The 17,810-nt window shown below is 33.4% G+C and overlaps 1 protein-coding gene across 1 annotated transcript in view; it reads left to right on the top strand.

Annotated features, from left to right (window-relative positions):
- The window catches only part of CRYBG1 (crystallin beta-gamma domain containing 1), a 252,229-nt gene that overhangs the window by 121,574 nt on the left and 112,845 nt on the right, over window positions 1-17,810 (top strand). The window lies entirely within an intron of this gene.

Below are 17,810 nucleotides of genomic sequence, written 5' to 3'. Positions count from 1 at the left end.
TTTGGGGTGGCATTAAAGAGTGGATATCACCTACTCAGTATCAATAACATGTAATTAAATTAGCCCTTTGGAAAATAACTGGAATGTTATAGTGCTCAATGAAGATGACACATTTATATATATTACATATATATATGCAAATACATATATATGTATATATATATATATTATAAAAGAATGATGATTAGAGAAGCTTATGTATGAAAGAGAAAGCAGTAGTCAGTTTATGAAAAGCCAACTTGAACATAACTCAAGAGAGCATACTCTATGGAGAATGGATAGATAATGTGTCAGAAACTTCTGTGTGGTTTTATATTATTGTTATACTTTGTTCTTCAGAGTTTCTATAGACTGTATAATGTCAGTTTAAACAAAACAGCTCCTAAAGTCAATTTTGTATGAATAAAGTGCATGTTTGTATACATAGAGGGCAACTAGATGATTTGATGGATAGAGTGCTGGTTCTAGAATCAGGAAGGCTCATCTTTCAGAGTTCAAATCTAGCCTCAGACACCTGGACAAGTCACTTGATTTCTGTTTGCCATAATCCACTGAAGAAGGAAATAAGCAAATCACTCCAGTATCTTTGCCAAGAAAACCCCATGAACATTTTGGTCCATGAAGATTCAGACACGAATACCAATATGTATATATAAAGGAATGAATAAAGAGATATGTTGCAACATTTTCTAAATGATTCCTCACACATGTCAGTCCTCAGTCCTGTTGAGTCTATAACATCTTTAGATATTTAGACATAACTTAATATCTCCTGGTGTAAAGATCACTTCAGAAATGAATCAAGTTCTAGTTTCTTCTGACTTCATGGATAGAAGCCAATATTGATTTTCTAGGTGCAAACCATGCCAAAGGAGCTCCTTTTTTTTTTCTTTTGTGTCAAGGTTATGACACTGACAGAATAGAGAAATGTTATGAAGTTATTGTATTTCTATTTTAGCAAGGTATTTTAAAAGCATTTCAGAAATCCTTATAGATAAGAAACATCACAAGAATGGTGACAGTTGGTATATTTGTATTTAGTTGAACAGTATCCAAAAAGTATTGAATAATGGACCAATTTTAACTTGGAAAAAGATTTTAGTGCTGTGCTACAGAATTGTTTATCCTCTTTTCAAAGTTTTTATCAATAATTTCAGTAAGATATAAAAATATTGATCAAATTTATGAACAAAACAGGAGGATAGCTTAAAACACTGCATAATAGAATCATGATTCAAATTGATCCCTGAAGATTGAGATGATGCACAAGGTAAAATTTAACAGGGATAAATATAAAACTATAGGATCATAGATTAAGGGCTGGAATAGATTTTTGAGATAATATAGCTCAAACTTTCTCATTTTTAGGAATTAATTTAGGAAAGATGAAATAACTTGCTTAAAATCATGCAGAAAATATCAAACTTTGGATTTTAATCTCAGATCTTCAGATGCCAAAATTACAACTCTTTCTATTATATTGTGCTGCTTTCCCAAATTCAAATTCTGACATTTATATTCACTAAAACTAGATAAATCTTTGATCCCTAGATTAACATTCCAGAATTTTATTTCATGATGGGATCATGAGCTATATTTAGGTTTATAATCTAGCATAAACATAGGATTTACTTGATAGTAGTTCATGGATCAAGAGATTTGGAAGAAAGGATTTTAATGAAATTTAATAATGATAAATAATAATAATAATTAATAATGATAAATGTAAAGTTCTTTGTTTAGGGTCCAGAAGTCAAGGCATAAATATAAGATGAAGAAGACTTGAAAGTCCTTCATCTTAAAAAAAAATGGTGGGTGGGAGCATGAATTAGTTGGAAATAAGTTAAAAAACATCATGGGACTGATCCAACCATTCTGCAGAGCAGTTTATTAAAAACTGTGCATACCCTCTGATACGAGCAGCATCACCATAGAGTCTGTATCCAAATGAGGTCATAAAAGAAGGGGAAAGACCCACATGTGCAAAAATGTTTGTAACACCTCTTTTTGTGGTGGCAAAGAATTGGAAAATGAGTGGATGCCCATCAACTGGGGAATGGCTGAATAAGTTATGTTATATTAATATAATATAATATTATTGTTCTATAAGAAATGATGAACAGACTGATTTCAGAAAAGCTTGGAAAGACTTCCATGAACTGATTATGAGTGAAGAGAGCATTATACATGAGTACAGAAAGATTGTGTGGTGATCAACTAAGAGGGGCTTATCTCATCTCAGCAATTTAGTGGTCTAAGGCAATTCCAAAAGCCATGGGATGAAAAATGCCATCCATAAACAGAGAAAGAACTATGGAGACTGAATGTGGATCAAAGCATACTATTTTCACCCTTTTTCTCTTTATTTGTTCTTTCTTGTGATTTTTTCCTTTTGTTCTACTTTTTCTTTCCAAACATGACTCATATGGAAATATGTTAAAAATGAATATATAAATGAATGAATATATACTTATATCAGGTATATATCAGAATGAATATATATATATATGTATATATATCAGATTATTTGCTAGTGTGGGGAGGGGAGAGGTGAGGGAAGGAGAGAAAAAATTTGCCACTCAAAATTTTTAAAAAATGTTTGAAAACCATCTTTATATGTAATTGGAAAAGTAATATACTATTAACATAATTTTTTTTTAAAGTATCATGAGACTGTGGCAAAGGCTATCTAACTTTTGTATGCATGGACAGAAGCATAATGTCAGTCAAGGCAGGTAATAATCTCAACATAAGCTGCCCTGATCTAACTATATCTGGATTCAGCCTCCAGCTATAGAAAGTAACTTTAAGAGGTCCACTGACAGATTCAAGTATCCAGAGAAGATTAATCAAGATGGTAAGGGGTCTAGAAATTATACTATGAAAGGCATATTTGGGAGAAATAGGAATGGTTGGAGAGAAGAGAGATGACAACATAACTATTTCCATATATTTGAAGAGGCATCATGAAAAAGAGAAATTAGACTTACTCTTTGTATCTTCAGAAGAAAGACCTTGGGTCATTGGGTAAAAGTTACAGGACTGAGATTTCTGCCTTGAATAAGAAAGAACTATGTAAAATCATGTAAAAGATAATTTAAGTTTAATTTGTGTCTTTCCAGAGGAAAGACCTAAAACCATTAGGTGGAAATCTAATATAGGGATTAAGATTTCTGCTCTGTGTAGGGATGACCTTCCCCAAAATTAGAATTGTTTAATAATAGAAGAGGTTATATGGGAAAATAGTGGGCAGTGTTCATGATCAAGTCATTACTTATTAGGGATGGTTTAACAGAGAGTCCTGTATTGGTTGGAAGGCTCAACATCTATGCTCTTTAAGGCCTCTTACAATCCGTAGATTCTATGACTCGATTTTCTTCCTTCACTATATGAATCAATTAATTGATTACAATCAAGTCAGAAGGCTTATCCAGGCACAGCTGAGGACAAATTCATTCAATTCAAGGATAGTGGATTATACTTGAATCAGGGGTAAATGAGTGCTACCAATAGGTTTAACACACAAGTGATGGAAAGGAAAAACAGCAAATGGGAGAGAAAAAAGGCAAAAATAAAGAAGAAAATCAGAAAGAGAAAAGGGAATATATACTTTGTAGGGCAGTGGTAGAGTCCCAATCAATGTTGTGTCTGGGTTTCTGCAAATCACTGCATTATCAGATCATAAAATAAACCTCAGATCTCTCAGTTATTTTTAAAACTAAGTATAAAATTTATCGAAATAAGAGTGAGTCATATTTGTCAAGGTTTCCTACCCCTTGTCCTTTGGCACATGAGGTAATTTTAGTAAGAAGGGCAAGGCTTGCCTTCCATTTTTGTTATTGGCTGTTCTTGCACAGCCTGATCTATGAACTTGATGAGTGTTTGTAAAGTGAGATAAGTCTGTCTTTGTTTATTCACTGAAGGAACAGATTGATTATGAGTAGCCATGCTTTAATTTAATAGCAGAGGTGTTGCTTGCCCAGAAAACATCAAGATTTTCTGTGATTGATTTGCTAAATTATTTTGTGGGTTAAACAACAGAGCAGAAGTAGAACAAAACCCAAAATAACTCTTGTTCAGTGGGCAACACATCTATAATTATAGCAAAAGCATTTTGGGTTTTTTAAATTGTACATCTGTAGATCAATAAACTGAAGCTCATTACTTGTTCCTGGTCAGGAACTAGACTTTTGCACCAGAACAAGTTTCTATTCTAAAACCTCTTGAAGTCTCATTTTTATCTGTAGGAACAGTCCACAAATGTTTGCAAAAACAGCTACCACATATTCTAGCCAAGGCTTTCTGTTAGATGCTGGGCATATAAAGATAAAAACCAAGAATTCCTGCCCTCAGGGAGCCTACTTGTTATTGAAATGATTATCTATTTTATGTTTTTTAATGGAAGATTTGAAACTAGTATCAAAGTAAAATTTTTAATATTGCTAAGCCCTTACTTTGTAATTTGACTCATACAAATGTAGATAATTGATACTTATATAGCACTTTACAATTTGCAAAGCATTTTTTTTTCCCTCTCATTGGAACCCTGTAGTTTTGCTATAGGCATTATTAGCCCCATTTACAGTAGAACTTTAAAAAGGTAAATGACTTGTTTATTGTCACACAGCTGGTTCATTGTCTTATCTGAGTCTTCCTGATTCCATAAGCAATAGTAAATCCACCTTGATAGACTGCCTTTCCAGATAGCAGTTACTGAAAAAGAATACATGTGAACAGGATAGTAGGGAAAATTACATAGGGAAAATTTCAAAATTGCATATTGGAGTATTTGTATTTGTTCCCCATAACAAACTTATCCTTTAGCTTTGTTTTTCTTAGCTCCTTACTTCTTTAGGAATCCATGATTTTGTCATTATTACTAAGGATGTGCTCAAACCAGCTCTCAATCCAGTTGTTAAATTTACCATGTGAATATTTGCCCCTTGGAAAATTGAAAACACCATTAATAAGAATTTGATTCATGATTTTATTGATTACCCAGATTTAAGAAAGTAATAAAGAAATGTTAATAATGCAAATTAAACTTAAAAGTGTTTTGTATATTTTTGGAAAGTCAATTGTTAAACACCCCTGCTACTACTTCCAGTAATACAGATCCCAATTCCTCTGCAATGTAACTATTAAACAATATTATTGTAATGCCGGAGAAACTGAGGCAAGATAGAGATTAGAGAGTATTTAATGTTTTATTTGAAAGGGAGAGATTTACTGGGACCAAATGGATCCATAGTTTGGTCCCAGGGTTGAATGAGACTATCATCTCCAAGAATCCAGCAAACAAATATGAGTTCTCAATGACATATATATACACATGGCATAGGAGATAGACTGAGGTAGGGGCAGAGTCAGGGTGCTGAGAATGGGAATGGGATTCTGACAGGGTGGGGTGAGCCACCAGAGATGGGATGACATAATGGGGGGAGGAACCCCAGAGATAGGAAGAAGCATCTTAATAAGATGGTATCTGATATTCTGATAGCTTGGGAATGGGATTCTGATATTCTAAAATACAAGATCTTTTATCCTTATCAAATATTCTGATTAAGAGGGAGGGGTGGTTTTGCAGGATTGAACAGAACAATTATAAACTGAGGCAGAACAATTAGGGAAATTTAGGCAAGACAATTTAGGGAAACTGAGCCAGGATAAATAGGAAAATTGAGTCAGGATAATAGAAGAAAACTGTGGCACAACAATTACAATGCTCTTTAGATGGAAAACACTTTTATTGTTCTATTTTTATTGCCAAATTGTCTTTGGCTTTTAACTTATATCCTAATATTTTGGACAGTTCTTTCTGTTCTCAATCTACAAAATTTAAAAATAAAAATTAGTTATTAATACCACCCTGTTTTTATTTTTAAGACAAAAAAAAAGGAATTGTGGAAAAAAAACAGTATTCAGAGCATAAAAATTATATTATTTATGAATTGAATGAAACTATAATACCCAGAGGATCAAAGAAAAGGAGTTAGATTAAAATTAGCAGTTGTTTAAATATGATCAACTATAACCAAATCATAACCATAGCCCTTCATAAAGTGGAAAGATAATGTGGCTTAGTAGAAAGAGACTGTCCTAAGAACTCCAAAGATCTAAGTTTGCTCATGACCCATTTTTGGACACATGCTAGCTGCATGACCCTGGGCAAGACATTTAATTCTTAAATGCTTTAGACAACTCTTGATGATTTGTTTGCAGAGAAGCTTTGATCCTTCATTGGTAGGAAACATTTCTTACCAGGAGTTTCTTATACCAAAGAAATCATAGATCTTAATACTGTCTCTATTAAAATTATAACAATTATACAAAAGGAAAAGGGGGAATTATTGAAGGCATTTAAAGAGAATGAAAACAATCTATGAAATAAAAAATATTAAAAAAATAAAAATTTCTTTAATAAGAGAATCTCTTGGACAGATATTGGCTTTGTTTCCTATGCCTACCTTGAGATCTGGTTCATCCCTCTCTGTCTTATTGGTCTCTTCTCCATAAATGACTGTGGCTCATAAACAAGAATTTTGGTTTAAAGCCTACAGATATTCCTGCTTAACCATGAACTTCTGTGGACTTTGACACCCAGGTGTTAATCAAAGACATTCTAAGAGATCCCCAGAGACATCCAAGAAATGTATACAGTAACAAAAAAGTTTTTTAAATGCATATGTAGCATAAAAACTTTAATTTTTATAGCCATAAATCATAAGCTAGAATCACCATCAACTTATATTTATCCTTCAAGACATGCCAATCAGATAGTTTGGACTATTGTCTTAAGAAAGTCCCCAAAACAAAGTCAATGTCAATTTGAATTTTTAAGCCACTGAATGAGCATGGATGGAGATTCCAGGTGGATTAATGGGTTCAGCATTGGACATGTGGGGAATTTTCTTGGGATGAGGGTAAACATATACTGCTGAATTAATAGAATTTATTCACTGAGAACTTCAGATCTTAGGCTGAACTTGGTCTGAATCTGCCTATTTTGGGGTTCTGTTCTAAGTTAGTTGGGTTCTAGGTGCCTACCTAGCCGTAGAGCATCAACCTATGATGCTGACACTGTGTGAAACATGTAGACACACCAGCATCAAGATTTCAGTTTGGCTTCTGTTGCAAATGACTTTACTTCTGTGACCTCTAGGGGCTTCCTGACACATACCTAACCAATGCTACCTTCAATCTCTTCAATGACCAAAAAAAACCAAACAAACAAAAAAAAAACAAAAACAAAAAAAAACAAAAACGAGAATATATAATTATTAGATGGGTGATGACCATAATAAGTGTAATTAGCATTTCATAAGAGAAAGATTATGTTGAGCAACTGTACTATTCAGGGATAAGTAATATCTTTAGATACATGAAGAGGAAGTTAACAGATCATTACAATGGGTAGGAATTGCATACACAAAGGCATGGAGGTTAGAAAGCACAAAGGAAGGGCAGTGAATAAATCAGCCTAGGTAGGAATATAAGAAGAGATGAGGCTAGCAAGGTAAATAGAGGCCAGATTATGCAAGACTTCCAGCTGGGCTAATGAATTAATCTGGGATTTATTTTAGCAGATAATGGAGAGCTATTATATAGTTTTGGTATCAATATTTTGGCACAGGAAAGTAAGTGATGGAAATAGAAAAAAATTGAAGCCATTGAAGAAAATGGCTTCAAAATCCTCACACTGACACTTGGCATCTATGTAACCTTAGACAAATCATTTAATCTGTCAGAGTGTCAGGTAAAATGAAGGATTTAGACTAAGAGACCCCAAAGTCCCCTTCAACTGATATTCTGTGATGCTATGATGATAAAAATAACTTGATGAAAGCAATGCACTTAGGGAGGTGTGAGCAGCATTGTCTGGCAAGACTGATTAGAGGGTGAAAAGTTGGTGGCAGGGAGAAAGCCATTGAAAGCCTATCAAAATATTTCGTGAGGCATAAGAACCTGAAGTGGAATGGTGGTATTATGAACAATGGAAAGGAAAGGAGGAATAAATAGATAGCTAAATGGAAGGAAAAAATATTTGAAGGAAGAATGCCTTTGATCTTAGTTATGAAAAATAAATTTTTCTTTTCATGGAAATCATACTGTTCTTTAGAGAAAAAAAAGAAGGAAAGAGAGAGAGACAGAGTGAGAGAGAGAGAAGAATGTGATTTATAGCAGCTTTTTCTGGCAAAGAATTGGAAACTGAGGGGTACCCATCATTTGAGGAATAGCTAAAAAAGTTATAATATATGAATTTTTTGGAACACTGTTGTGTTTCAAATAAACCTAGGAGGATTTATATGAACTGATGCAAAATGCAGTGAGCAGAACTAGAACAACTTATACAACAATAACAATAATCATCAATTTGAAAGTCATAGGAACTCTCAACAGCACAATGACCAACCACAATCAGAAGACTCATGATAAAAAATGATGAAAAACTTCCAAATAGAGAGTTGAAGGACTCAGAATGCAGATTAAAACATATTATCTTTTCTTTTCTTTCTTTTTTTTTTTTAAGTCATGGCAAATGTGGGAACTTATTTTGCACGAGTTACATGTGCATATGTATATGTATTTGTAATAGGTTTTGTTTTTCATTGCCTTTCAATGAATGAGGAAAAGAGTGAAGAGTGTTTGCAACTGAAAATAAAATAAAATTGAAATTCTAGAAAATGATGGTAGGGGTGGAGGAGGAGGGAAAATGTAATAGAAAATGATGGAGAGTAACATAGCAGTACTATAAAAATGAAATATACTTTTCCACTCAATAAAGCTTCCTTTTCATCTTCTCTCTTTTTCTTATTATTGCCATTCTAAATGCAAGAAGATTAAATATTATTTTCTCTGTGCTTGACATAATATCAAGTATGCGTTAACATGCATCTGATGTAAAACAACTTTAATTCTGCTCTATATGCAGTATTATAGAGCTTCTTCACTTGGAATCCTTGGATAGATTTCAGGTACATATGAGTCTAGATGGAAAAATATTACATCTTTATTTCACTAATGTCATTTGCAATTTAGCAATCCCTGTAAATATAGTACAGGAATGTGCTGGCAAATTTTAATAATCAACTCTCCAGAATTGTTTATGTATAATTCACTTTAAAATTTAATATGCATTATTAGTATTTTCCTATCATTTTCTTGTCTAGAAAGTCCACAAAACAATAAATTGTCTTGATTTATAGCTTTTTATGGATTTCTGACATATAACTACTCACACTGAAAATTTAATAGTAGAAATTGGCTCCAGCATACCCCAGAGTGTAGACAACAAACTATGCTTGTAATAGCAGTATTTGTAACTTTGTTACCAGTAGAAAATTACAAGTGTTTTCTTTTTATCTTTTCACAAGTATTTTCATAACATATTATAGTTATTGTACATATCTTGAAATGCAATTTATGTCCATCAGTATTTTGAAATTACTTACCAGAAACTAGATATATTACTATATCACAATTTTTAAATGTTTTGCTAACTATATTTTAATGTAATTGTTTTCCTATGTAATCTTATGTATTTTGTTTTATACACTTAAAAAACATTATTTTAAAAAAGAGTCTATAAATTTCACTGGACTTCCAAAGGTGTCCATAACACCAAAAAAGATTAAGAACTCTTGCAACATAGTAAAGGGTATTTGGTCTCAGGGACCAAAGGAGCATGTTATCTGAATGGATATGACAATGTAGTGAATGGCAGGCAGCACAGTATAGTAGAAAGAACATTAAAGTGATCTTGTGACCTTGAGCTCTGCTAATGATCCATTGTAGTATCTAATAGTTCATTGATTTCTCTGGTGTTCATTTTTTTCCCTCTGTAATTTGAGGGTATTGTTCAATAGGACTTCAAAAGGTCCTTTCCAACTCTAAAGCTATGAACCTATGACTTAAGGAGGTGCATAGAAATAGCGTTGAAGCTAAGAACACCTGGGTTTAAATCCCATCTCTAACATATACTGATTGTGAATCTCAGGAGTTGCCTTAACTTCTCTGTGTTCTTCAAAGTCCCCTAAGACTGTTAAGTTATAGCTCTTTTCAATAATGAGGTGATTCAAGGCAATTCCAACAGACTTGTGATAGAAGGTGCCATCCACTTTGTGTATCACTTATGATTCAAAACATAGTATTTTTACCTTTTTGTTGGTGGTGTGGTATTGTTTATTTGGTTTTTTCCCCTCATATTTTTTCCCCCTTTGATCTGAATTTCTTGTGCAGTATTGACAAATGTAGAAATTTGTTTAGAAGAATTGCATATGTTTAACCCTTATTGGATTGCTTGCTATGGGAAGGGGGAGGAGGGAGAAGGAGAAAATTTTGGAACATAAGTTTTGCAAAGGTGAAGGATGAAAACTATCTTTGCATATATTTGGAGGGAAGGGGGAAATTGTGGAATACAATTATTTTATGCATAGACATAGGGTAGTAATTTTTTTTTTCCTGAGGCAATTGGGGTTAATTAAGTGACTTGGCCAGAGTTACACAGCTAGGAAGTGTTATGTGTGTGAAGTCAAATTTGAACTCAGGTCCTCCTGACTTCAGGGCTGGTGCTCTATCCACTGTGCCACCTAGCTGCCCCAATAATAATAATAATAATTATTATTATTATTTTAGTATTTTGGGACTTTGCAATGAAAGGGCATGTGAAGCTAGTGGTTGAATGGAATTATTGGTTTTTTTGGGAGGGGGTTGTTTGTTTTTGTATCAGCCTGTGAAAGATGATAGGGCATTTATTTAGGAAGTAATTCTAGTAGTGTGGTAGGTAGAGCAGTATTTGTGTCATAGTGTTGACTTAATGGGTGTAGATCCAGTTAAAGATTGGGTAGGCCATGCCTCTCTGTCCCAGACTACCACTTTTACTACTACTTTGTTTATAATTATGAAATTGCATTTCATCAAATCTTCTTTCATACCACGTGTGTCTTCTGTGGCTAAATGCATTTTGTTTGAGCTTGTTTATATTTTCTTCTGTCTGAAGTAGAAGAGGAAAAGAAAAATAAAGTGGAGGAAGACATAGTCTGAGGAAAAGATTTAAGTTGTTACTTCTAGCGTTTGTAACTGAGCTTTGTTCCCATCAAGAGTGTCATTCAGATCCAAGGAAGGATATTTAATGGAAAATAACATGCTGTCAATTCACATTAAGGTAGCCCTGGGGTTTCTTAGTCATCTGTCAAATTCAGCTAACTTACTAGATAACAAATAGAGCTGATTTAACCAGCTTAGTGTGATACTTGAATGAAAATGAATTTACTCTAGTTTAGATCTCATAATTTTGTGTATTCCTTTGCAATATCATTCTTTAATTTAAGGTCATAACTTTTAGCCAGGATTCTTCTTACATTCCCACAATCTTTTATATATTCCTTATGTGGTTTCCACACAGGAAATTCTGATTGTGAAGACTAGGGGCAATGGATCTTTGTGCTTCCTTATCTTTATTTTTTTTTCCCCAAGACATTTCACCTGTGGTTGAGAGATCTTTCTCTTTAGATTTTCTTGTAATTGTTGTATGTTCGTAACCCTTTTTTAAGAACTATTGAATCAAATTCTTCGATAAAGGACATGAAATTCTTTGCTCTTAAATTGAAGATCCCCACTCAATGTAATAATTAGACTTTTTTTTTTTTTTTTTTTTTGGTCATCAGTATTAGGTTTAGACAAAAATGTTTGCACCTTTAAAAGAGTTTTGATTCTTTTCCTTTTCTGAGAGATGGAAGTTGAGCAGAGGAGGGACTAGTAGAAGCAGAAATACCAGGAGAAGAAGAAGAAGAAGAAGGAGTGGATAGGTGGAAAAGTTAAGAGAGTCAGAAGCCAAACTGAAGGAAAATGTTAAATGTGAGTGAGTTACATACTTCCTTACATGATGGTTCCAGGAAGGAACTTCCCAATTGGAGGAGGGGGCTGGCTGTAGGTATAGAAAGATCTCTAAGATGAGAAGGATTTTGGTAGGAAGCGGAAATATTTAGGAGATTAATGAGAAGAACCTGTTGTAAGAAGCTTATGTTTTTGTTTTCTTTTCCTTGGTCCAAATGATTAATTATAAAATTCCAAGATAAACCTCAGTATGTTGGTATGTTATCTTAGATCTACATGCCACAGAAAAAGACTTACATAACTAGGGAGGGGAGGTGTTTTTCCTTTATGTCAAATAGATTATAACCACCTCATCTCCTTTTCTAGTTCTTTGTCCTAATTAGATATGCAACCAAATGGAACAATTTGAGCTGTGGCTTGATCTGAGACAGAGGACCTGGAATATCATGAAACAAATGTGTGAATACAATCAAAGTTTTTTTGCCAAAAAAAAAAAAAATCACCTATGTGGGCTGCTTCCTAAAGATTTTATTTGTGATGAATTAAATGGCTTGCTTTTTTTTTTTTTTTTTTTTTTTTTTTGCATCCATGAAAGACAATTTTGACATGATAGAAATCAGTAGAATGGAAATTACTTTAGCAAATATACCCAAGGTGAAAACATTCTATGCTCCAAATATGGGTAGGTGTAGATATAGCTATAGACAAATAACTATAATATGTAGTGTCATGGATGAACTGAATTTCATAACATACTTGAACACTAATTACCCATAATCCATTTCACCAGTTGAAGTCTGTTGTGGAGCTTTATGAGGCTCTCCTGAGATCTGTGGGAGTTAGAAGGATGTTACTACCATTACTATACTGCTTCAGTTTACCTTTGTTTATTGTTTTCAAAAGATTAGGAATGACCCAATATGTATACCACACTCTTTGGACTTGCAAGTCACATAACTGCATACCTCTACCTATATGCTAACCTGTAATGAAAAGCAAATGTCAGTCATGCTTCATTCTGTACTTCCTTATCAAAGTTTATCTCCATTGTATAGCAAATGCTTACAAAAATAATCATAAAATGTGCAAGCCAGGAAGGGGTTCATTTGGGGAATATGAATTTGTCTTGATAATTCTTCCCAGAAACTTTATAACCCATTAGCATTTGATCAGGTTATATCGTCCATTATGTCTTCTAATAAGTTAGATACTTTTCTTGTTTTTCCTTGTCACCTATACCCGACTCCATCTTAATGCTGGGTAAAATCATTTTCCATTTCCCCTATTTCCTTTTGTCTCAGGAGATGGTACTCTCAATTTTATTCCCTTAATAATCCATGCTTCTCTCCACCCATCCTATTTTCATATGTATAAACCTCCCTATAAATCTTTTCTAGGTGTCATTACATTTTTCTTATAAAAGTACTTTGGAAGGATATTATTTTATTGACTCAGGCTAGAATTCACTGCTATATACAAGGATATTTGTTATCTCTAATGTTCTTCCTAGTGCATCCCCCTTCCACATGTTGACAAAATTAATATTCCTAAGGCATAAGCCTGAGTATATCATTCCTTTGCTTATAAAGATCCAGTAAATTTCTGTGGCCTCTAGGCTTAAACATAAACCCCTCTGCTGGGCATTTTTAAAGATTCACAATCTGGCTCCTGTCTGTTTCCAGACTTTTCGCCTTATTCCCTTTCATGTTCCCGTCAAACTGATCCATTTATTTGTTATTATTTTCTATGTACAACATTCCCTCTCCTGCTTCTGTTACTAGATCTGGGGATTCCCTGTATGTGGAGTGCTTCTTCTCCTCACATCTGCTTTATATTATCCTAACTTTAAAATATTTTCTATTTTACTTTTTTCCAATTACATGTAAAAACAATTTTAAACATTTGTTTTTACAATTTTGAGTTCCAGCCTCTCTAATTCCCTTCCCCTACTCATTAAAAAGGCAAGCAATTTGAGGCAGATTATATATGTACAGTAATACAAAATACATTTCCATATTATCTATGTTGCAAAAGAAGGCTCAAAAAACCCCAAGAAAAATAAAGTAAACAAGTTTGCTTTGATCTACATTGTGACTCCATCAGCTTTTTCTTTGGAGGTGGATAGTATTTTTTTTAATATGTTCTTTGGAAATGTCTTGGATCATTGTATTGATCAGAATAGTGAAGTCATTCATTCACAATTGACCTCATACAATATCTGCAATTATGTACAGTGTTTTCCTGGTTCTACTTACTTTGCTTCATATTAATCATGTCTTTCCAGGTAATCCCTAACTTCTTTCAAAGCCCAACTTAGTGGTATCTTTGTAAACAAGATCTTTCTACATCTTCCTTATCCCTGAAGTTACTTTCCTTTCTATATACATGTTATTTCCCTCCAATTACAGTGAAAAATCTATTCGACTCACTACATATAATTACCTTTTAGGCAACTAAGGGGGAATTGGGGATAATTGAAGTGGTAAGGGCACTGGATAGGACAAAGCAAACACTATTCTTAGTAGAACACAAACTCTTTGAGTACAGGGACTATTTTTGATTCTAGTGCTATATTCCCAATACCTATTATGGTGGCTAACCCATAGAAGGAACCTAACGAATGTTTGAGGCAGCTAGGTGACACAATGGATAGAGCACCAGGTCTGGAGTCAGGAAGATCTGAGTTCAAATGTGCTCTCAGGAATTTACTAGTCGTGTGATCCTGGGAAAGCCATTTAACTTTGCCTCAATTTCCTCTGTAAAATAAGCTAAAGAAGGAAGTGACAAACCATTATAGCATTTTTGCCAAGGGGTTTACCATAGAGTTGGACACAACTTAAACAACAACAACAACAATAAATGCTATTGAATTGAATTGAATTTTCTTAGCCACAAAGTCCTAACAGCAGAATTGGCATTTTCTGGATTAATCTAATTGAGCCCCATACCTCAGATCTCTCCACTATAGTCCATTCTCCAAACAGCTTTCAAAGTGATTTTTCTAAAATTCAGATTTGACCATGTCATTCTCCTTTTTAATAAAATTCAGTGGCTCCTTATTATCTTTTAGATCAACCATAACATCTTTTGGATATTTAAAGCCCTCTAATATCTAATTTCAATTCCTCTTTAAAGGTTTATTATGAGTACTCTATACTTCAACCAACCTGGCTATCTTGTTCTCATACATAACTCTCCAACTCTCATTGTCATGCCTTTGTACTGCCTTATGCCTCTCATCTTTGACTCTTAGGATCCCTAGTTTTCTTTAAAACTACATATAAGCATTGCCTTATACATCAAATTTTTCCTGATCCCCTAGTTGCTGGCATCTTCTTTCTCAAAAATAACCTTGCATTTATTTTGATGCTATTTTATTTTTCCAAATATGTGCAAAATTGTTTTTCAACATTCACCTTTGCAAAACCTTGTGTTATAAATTTTTTTCTTTCTCCTCCCCACCTCCCATCCCAAGACAGCAACAATCTGATATAGCTTAAATGTGCAGTTCTTCTAAATATATTTCCATATTCATTATGTGGCACCAAAAAAAAAAAAAAAAAAAAAATCCGGTCAAAAGGAAACAAAATAAGCAAATGAACAACAACAACAAAAGGTGAAAATACTACACTTTGATCCACATCCGGTCTCCATAGTTTTCTCTCTGGATGTGTATAGCACTTTCCATCTTAAGCCTATTGGAAATTTTGCATTAAACCACATATATGCACATTGTCTCTGTCAGCAGGATGTTGAAGATAGGCATTATTTCACTCATCTTGTATTCCCAATATCAATCAGTCACTTAAAAAATGTTTATTGATTGATGACCTAACTCTCTTAAAGTGCTTCATATTCCTTTGAAGATCAGTCATGGAGACTATAGTATGTGACTATACATTTTGGTTGGAAATTCATTTTGGAAATATCCATAATGGAGGTGTTATGGAGACCATATGGTGCTTATACATCATACTTATTGAAAAAAGTTGTATCCATAATTCACTAGAGAAAGCTAGCTAGCTACATCCTTTTAGACAAGGAAACCTCCTTCCCAGGAAGAGAAGAAAGTTTTGCTGATTTATTTAGGGGTGGTATTATGAGACAAACATTTTGCAAAATCATAGAATTTAAAAGTTAGAAGGGATCTCAGCAGCTATTTAGCAAGATCCATAAAAGAAATCCCTATTATAATGTATCCAACAAGTGACTGTCCAGGCTCTACATGAAGACCTCCATCATACCTAATTCCTTTTGAGGCAGGTTATTCTTTTATTCAGACAACTATAATGTTAAGTGTCCTCTTTTCAACTTTCATCCCTTGCTTCCAGTTCTTTTTTATTAGGGCCAAACAGAACAAATCTAAACTCTTATTCGCATCACAACCTTTCTTTTTCTTTCTTTCTTTCTTTCTTTCTTTCTTTCTTTCTTTCTTTCTTTCTTTCTTTCTTTCTTTCTTTCTTTCTTTCTTTCTTTCTTTCTTTCTTTCTTTCTTTCTTTCTTTCTTTCTTTCTTTCTTTCTTTTTTAATTTTTTGAGTTTTTTGTGGTGGTTATTTCTTTTTTAAAATAATATTTTAAAAATTTAATGTAAAAACAATTATTAACAATTCATTTTTTAAATTTCAAGTTTCAAATTCTTATCCTTCCCTCATCCTTGAGATGATAAGATACTTGATATAAATTATATCACAGCCTTTCAAAAACTTAAAAACAGTTATTGTGTTCTTTCCCCCAGTTTTTTCTCTAGGATAAATATGCCCAGTTCCTTTAACCAGTAGTTATATGTTGTGGACTCAAGATCCACAGTTATTAATTTATTAATAGTACTAAATACTAGTTATCAATTTATTATTGTCTTTTATGAATTTTTCTTGATTTATTATTTTATTATCTTTTATTAATTAATTCATTTTATTAATGTCTTTCTTAAACCTTAATACCCAGAAATGAACACAGTGTTTCAAATGAAGCCTGATAAGATCAGAATAGGATTATCAATTCCCTGTGCTATTCCTGGAAGCTATGCCCTTCTCTTCAACTCAAGATCTCATTAGTTTTGGGGTTGGGTTTTGGTTTTTCTTTTGGCTGCCACATGGTGCTGCTTTCTCATATTATAGCTTCCTCATATTTAGTTCACTAAGATATTTGGATCATTTTCAGAACAACTGAAGTCTAATCATACCTATAACCATCTTATACTTCTGAAACTTACTTTTTTTGTAATCCACTACAAGACTACTTTCTTCCTTATTGGATTTCATCTAATTGGACTTGATTCTTCAATTAGGTGACACAATGGATAGAGCATTGATGATGGAGTAAGGAAAAACTAAGTTCAAATGTAGTCACAGACAGCTGTGTGACCCTGGACAAGCTACTTTACCTTATTTATCTCAGTTTCTTTATCTGTAAAATGAGCCAGAGAAGGAAATGGCAACACTCCAGTATCCTTGCCAAGAAAACTCCAAACAGGGTCATGAAGAATCAGATACTACTGAAAAATGACTGAAAGATTTGGGCCAGTGTTCTAGTTTGTAGGGATCTTTTTAGGATCCATTATCATCTAGTATGGAAACTATTCCTTCTAGGTTTGTGTAATCTGCAAATCTGATGAGTTTATTATCTATGCCTTAATCTAAATCACTGGTAAAAATGTTTAGCAACGCTGGGCCAAGGATTGATCTTGGTGTTACTCTACTGGAGACCTCCTGCCACATTGAAATCAAGCCGTTAGCAATTTCTCTTTGAGTTCAGCTAGAATTTATACCAGAAGAATTTAAATCCATATGATTATATTATCCACATACCACTTGCTTTTCTATAAGAATAGTTTAAGATATTTTGTTAAAAGCTTTAATAAAATACACATGAACCATATTCATAACATCCTCTCTATCTATAATTTGGTAAAAAATAAATGAGGTTAGTTTGCTATGACCTTTTTTTAATGAAGTCAGGATGGCTCTGTGTAATC

Source organism: Sminthopsis crassicaudata, chromosome 4 (assembly GCF_048593235.1).
Source record: "Sminthopsis crassicaudata isolate SCR6 chromosome 4, ASM4859323v1, whole genome shotgun sequence".
Lineage (NCBI taxonomy): Eukaryota > Metazoa > Chordata > Mammalia > Dasyuromorphia > Dasyuridae > Sminthopsis > Sminthopsis crassicaudata.
Note: the sequence above shows the minus strand (reverse complement) of the source record. Positions and strands in the feature narration are given on the sequence as shown.